Below are 5,664 nucleotides of genomic sequence, written 5' to 3'. Positions count from 1 at the left end.
AGGCTCCATGGAAACCAGGCTTTGTTTCCATGAGCCCATTAGCCGCAACTCCTGAGCCTCCGTGCCACAAAGACTGAAAGCTCGGCGTCCTACAGGCCATGCTCCACAACTAGAGGAACCATGTGATGAGAAGCCGCGTACAACTAGAGAGCAGCCCCTGCTTGCTGCAAGTAGAGAAAGCTCATGCACAGCAACAAGGACCAGCACAGCCAAAAAGAAATGAATAAATAAAAACTTTTAAAAATGCATGCATGACATGCCCAGAATGAGTCAATAGGAAGTCAAGTCGATTCTCACTTTCCCTCTTGAAGTAAACATTGATGGTAATTGTTCCAATATCCTATGGCATTTTATCATTTGACACATGATATAAAAGAAATCTTTCCTTTTGTTTTGAAAATACCAATAGTTATCTCATTAAGTCTGGAAAGGACTGTCATTCCCTATGAAGTCTGTCAAAGCATTGAATCCATGCTGTTGAATCCTGAAGAATTTTCTAACTTTGGAGGATTTATCAGAAACTTCTCCTAAAAAGATAGTTCGCAAAATTCTTTTGGTTAATGGTGACAATAGAAGCAGCTGGGGTGATGTGTTTCATGCATCGCTTTAGATTTGATGTCATGTTCCTCTCACAGGTTTCTTCCTTACTAGCTCAGTTGGTTAGACCTTGATGTTAAATATAATGAGGTATATGTCATGGGTCCAAACCTCTGGTGGAACAATTAGTTTAAGTTTGTTCCCTGGATACAGGATTAACTCTGAGCCCCTTCCATTCCCCTTCACTTTGGTTTCGTGCTTCAGAAAGGCCAGGAGAAACACAAAGCAAAACAGATGCCTTCTGGGAGACCAGCAGGAGAGTCATCTCTCCATAAAATCCCCAGGTCTCACATTTACACTCCCTCAAAGAGTTATCTTACTGAATCACACTTCATTAACAGTTGATTTTATGCATTTCCTAATTAGAAATATAAACAGTGGAACAAACCATCTATAAATAAGCTCATAAATAACCAAGCAACCAGTTTATATAAAATTAAAGATGAAAAAAACACTTAGAATTTCTAATGACCAGAAGTAACCCTTCTGAATAAACTCTTACTATAATACAGGAGCTAAGAGCACTTTAATGAGAAAACAGTTACTTAGGTTATTCTATGGGTGGATACACATTAACATAAATTGCGTTCATAAACTCTCAGAAAACTATTAGTGACTTTATAAGCAATAACAAGGAGGGGTCTCATTAACTGAGAATATTTAGGTCCTGGAGGAGATCAATTCCAGGAGACACAGAGCCCAGTAGTCTAATTCCAATACAAGACTTATTCAATTTAAGTCAAGAGCTGAATAAGAAATTGGACCAGGGTCTGGCCCACAGACAGATGATTCCTTCTGCTGAGAAAACGTGAGGTCTTTAAAATAACTCCAGATATCCTTAGTTTGATGAACCAAATGTCAAGTATCCTTTTATAAATATAATTTGTTTTTCCTGCTTGAACCTCTGGAGAATGAATCGTTCCACAATTCATCAAGTAAAAACGGGGAGATGGGTCCTGCTAAATGCCTCTCACCAGCATCTGACTATATCTATCCCAGGTAAGCAAGTGATAGGATCTCATCTCACCCAACAGGAGCATATCTAGTCTTAGATTTCACACTAGTCAGTTGCCTTAAAAACTGAGCTCTCTGTTGATTTCAATAAAAGCACTGAACTTGCAGTTTGCCTGGCTATATTTTTTTATTAAAAAGGTGACAGTGATACTCTACCTAGCTTTCTACATTCATTCCTGAGTGGAAAATTAAAGTCTGGATGCCACACTTTTTGAGGCTGTATCTTGGGACCATGTCACAAGCTGACAAAGATATCAGAAAAGCGTTAGGGGTCTCCAGGGACATGGATGCAAAAGGCTATGTTGCCTATTACGCCTCTCTTATTTGGGCCTGTGAATGAACATTTTCCCCTGGTAGCAGGGTCTGGTTATTCAATGGGGTCAGGGACTGAACATGGGAGAACTGGGGGACAAGCTCAGAAAAGGGACCAGGGATACTGAAGCTACTGTTAAAAAAGAAGCTGGGGTAAGATCCTGACTAAACAGAGATGTATGTAAAGTCAAAGATGGCTCATACACTAGCAGAAAAATGGAATGATCATAAACCTAGAGATTCAGGAAAGCCAAAGAACAGTTTGAAAGGTTGTTGTTCAATTATGACGCCGGGATTCTTGGCCCCCGGAGGAGAATTCAATCCGGGGCCAGAGACAAGGCTTGATCGCTCAGAGCTTTTGTGTAACAAAGTTTTATTAAAGTACAAAGGAGATAGAGAAAGCTTCTGACATAGGCATCAGAAGGGGGCAGAAAGAGTACCCCCTGCTAGTCTTTAGCTGGATGTTATATAGTCACCAGCAGTCTGTTAATGAAAGAAAGGAATGTCTCAAAACTTAGAATGGCACCAGGCCCCTCACCCATAAGATGTATTTTGCGGTAATCTTGGCTCCAAATGGTTTATCTTGGGCCATAAAATGATTAACTTGAATCTTGAAGAAGGGCAGATCACCATACAAATAGTTTCATTTACATAGATTAGAGGAACAATATCGGAGTATAACATATTGGTTTATCAAGTAGGTTCTGAGCCCAAAAGGGGGAACCGACTTGAAGACAGAGTTTGGGGTAAATGCATAGTATATTAGCATAGCTTAAGATAAACATTCCCTTAAGAAAAAGGCATTGGTTAACTTCAGGTGAAACCAGGTGTCATTATGGCAACACAGAATTTTAAGAGAAACCTCCTTTTAAATTTGTATCGAGAAGGAAAAAATATCACGTTTGTTTCCTCCTGCCACTTAAGAGAGATAAAATGTCTGACACTTGCAGGCTATTTCCTCCATTTGGAGACCCCTGGCCTTCCTGCCTGTTACCCTCTCAAGTTTGCATGGGACTAAAGGATGAGAGAGCTAGAGACGCAACAAGGGAATATGATAAGAAAGGATGTGATAAGGGAAGAAGTCAGCCAGTTGAAGATTAGTTGAAGATGCAGAAAGCTCCCCTTCACTTGAAACAGTTAAGAAGACACGGTCATCTGGAGCAGACTAAAAGGAAGTCTCTTCGGATTTTGTAGAGAGACTTGTGTGGAGAGAGTTAACTCTCTCTGGAAAAGGAAGCTTTTTACTTTAGATTTCAGATAACCACAATTTCCTGAAGAAGGCAAGTTATGGTTCACTTTCAGTTCCCTTCAGACTTCATGATTTATTCTCTATTAATTTCAGGCTGTCTTATGTGGAAAAAAAATTTCAGTGCCTAGCCTGGCTTTGCTCCCATTCTAGTTTCAAAGAAATGCAAAAGTTGATTATAAAGTCACATCAAAATGTCAGGTTTTCTCATAAATGACTTTACAGCTGTGGCCACCTAAAGCATGACCGGAAAAGCCTGTCTTGGCTTTAAGACAGTTGTTATGAAAGTAGGCTTGATTGGCAGTTGATTATCCACAGCTCTGAAGTTGAAGAGCCACATGGATAAAGAAAATTCACGTATAACCCCAAAATTTCATGCCAATGTAAACAACAAGAGAATAAAACCACCAGATAAAATTCCCATCTCTGTCCTGGCTTGCTCTTTGATGGATGTATTAATGAGCAGTGAAATGGGCAGAGGAGTGAGAAGTGGGAAACTGTCTGGGTGAACAAGAACTCTAGCAAATCTATAGCTTGGATAAGAGTATAGATAGAACGGCATAACAAGAAATCCAGAATCAATGTGACTGATTAGCCGTAGTTTTGCTGTTGAGAAAATTATCTTCCTTATTAACACAACTTAGACCCAGAATGATTTTCATCACTGAACTCAGCTATGGTATTTTCCTTCTGGCATCCAATCAGTCTCCTGGGGTGATAATTGTTTTGTCCCAAGGGTTACTCAACTATACACACACAAACTCTGTACAAACATGGGCCAAAAAAGCACACTTGTCACATAAATAATAAAGCCAAACATGCTAATCCTTTGCTGCCTTTTCAGTGATCCATCAGGGAACTTTCGCCAAATAGACCGGAGTCAAGTCAATGTTATAGTTTTAAAATGAGAAGAAACTCCAGGCATAAAAGTGTGCCAGTTTCCTAGCCAACAATGCTGATAGACAAATGTGTCTGTAAGATTAGTTCTCTTTATGGAACACAGTGGTCTCTGAACGTTTTGAAATGACCCTATTAAAAAAAAAACCTGGAGGATTCATCCCCAGTATTGGCTATATAAATAAAAAAATGTATATGTATGTGATATCAACCTACTCTAAAAACATGCTCTTGATGCAATGATGTTTAAAAGAATTTAAAATGATATGACCAACAATAAAATAATATTTATGAATATCATGCAAGTTTTCATATTTCTATCCTACCACTGATAATATCCTAATACATAATATTAATATATACTTAGAGTATGATATGTTGTTAAACATAGTAGAGCTAAATTCACATTTTAAAATACTTGTGTTGAGGAACTTCCCTGGTGGTCCAGTGGCTAAGACCTCACACTCCCAATGCAGGAGGCCCAGGTTCGATCCCTGGCCAGGGAACTAGATCCCACATGCCACAACTAAGAGCTTAAAAGTCACAGTGAAGACTGAAGATCCCGAGTGCTGCAACTAAGAACTGCCACAGTCAAATAAAAAAAATAACATATTGTTAATAAACAAATAAAAGAGTTACACTGATACTCAAGATTTCTAACGACTTCTTGTCAGACTTTCTTAATGTGACTGACAAAAAGCTCCTACTAGAAGTGACAACTCTACCATGCTCTTACTTCAGCTTTTATTATTAGTTTTACCTTACATTTGAGCTTTCTGTGCAAGACATTTTATCAGCCATTTGCTCCATAACTGTAAAGGTTAATTTAGTAAATACATAAGTGAAAATATATAAATAACATAAAAATATGATCCAAAAATCCACATAAGAGGACAAGGAATTACAATGCACTACAGTATATTGCCCTCAATCACATGAGGGCACCATTTCCAACTGCCCATGATGTGGAATTCCACTTCCTACAACACAGCTTCTCTGTCACCTGACAAATGGACATGTAGGAGGTGAACATCACCATTAGTTCATATACTAAAATTAGCTATATAAGCAACAAAAGAAAATATAGATGAACTGGGATTGCCCAAAATTTTAAAACTTTTGCACATCAAAGGATACTATCAACAGATTGAAAAGATAGCTCACAAAACAGAATATTTGCCAATCATGAATCTGATTAGGAATTATTATCTAGAATATATAGAAATTCCCATAACTCACCACCACAACAAAAACAATATGAATGTGGGCAAAGGACCTGAATGGACATTTTTTCAAAGAAGACATAAAAATAGTCAGTAAGCACATGAAAAAAATATTCAACATCATTAATCACTGGTGGTGGTGGTGGTGGTTTAGTTGCTAGGTCATGTCTGACTCTTTGTGACCCCATGGACTATAACAGACCAGGCTCCTCTGACTGTGGGATTTCCCAAGCAAGAAAACTGGAGTTGGTTGCCATTTCTTACTCTAGAGGACCTTCCCAACTCGGGGATCGAACCTGGATTTCCTGTACTGCACATAGATTCTTTACTGATTGAGGCACAGGGAAGCCCCATTAATTATTATGCAAGTCAAAA

The 5,664-nt window shown here is 38.6% G+C and overlaps 1 non-coding gene across 1 annotated transcript; it reads left to right on the top strand.

Annotated features, from left to right (window-relative positions):
• Positions 1 to 4,499: 4,499 nt before the first annotated feature.
• TRNAG-CCC (transfer RNA glycine (anticodon CCC)) lies at positions 4,500 to 4,572 on the top strand. Its single transcript has one exon. It is a non-coding gene; the product is annotated as a tRNA-Gly (tRNA).
• Positions 4,573 to 5,664: the final 1,092 nt, after the last annotated feature.

The sequence above is a fragment of the Ovis aries genome, chromosome 2 (assembly GCF_016772045.2).
Source record: "Ovis aries strain OAR_USU_Benz2616 breed Rambouillet chromosome 2, ARS-UI_Ramb_v3.0, whole genome shotgun sequence".
Classification (NCBI taxonomy): domain Eukaryota; kingdom Metazoa; phylum Chordata; class Mammalia; order Artiodactyla; family Bovidae; genus Ovis; species Ovis aries.
This window is presented reverse-complemented; position numbering and strand designations above follow the sequence as displayed.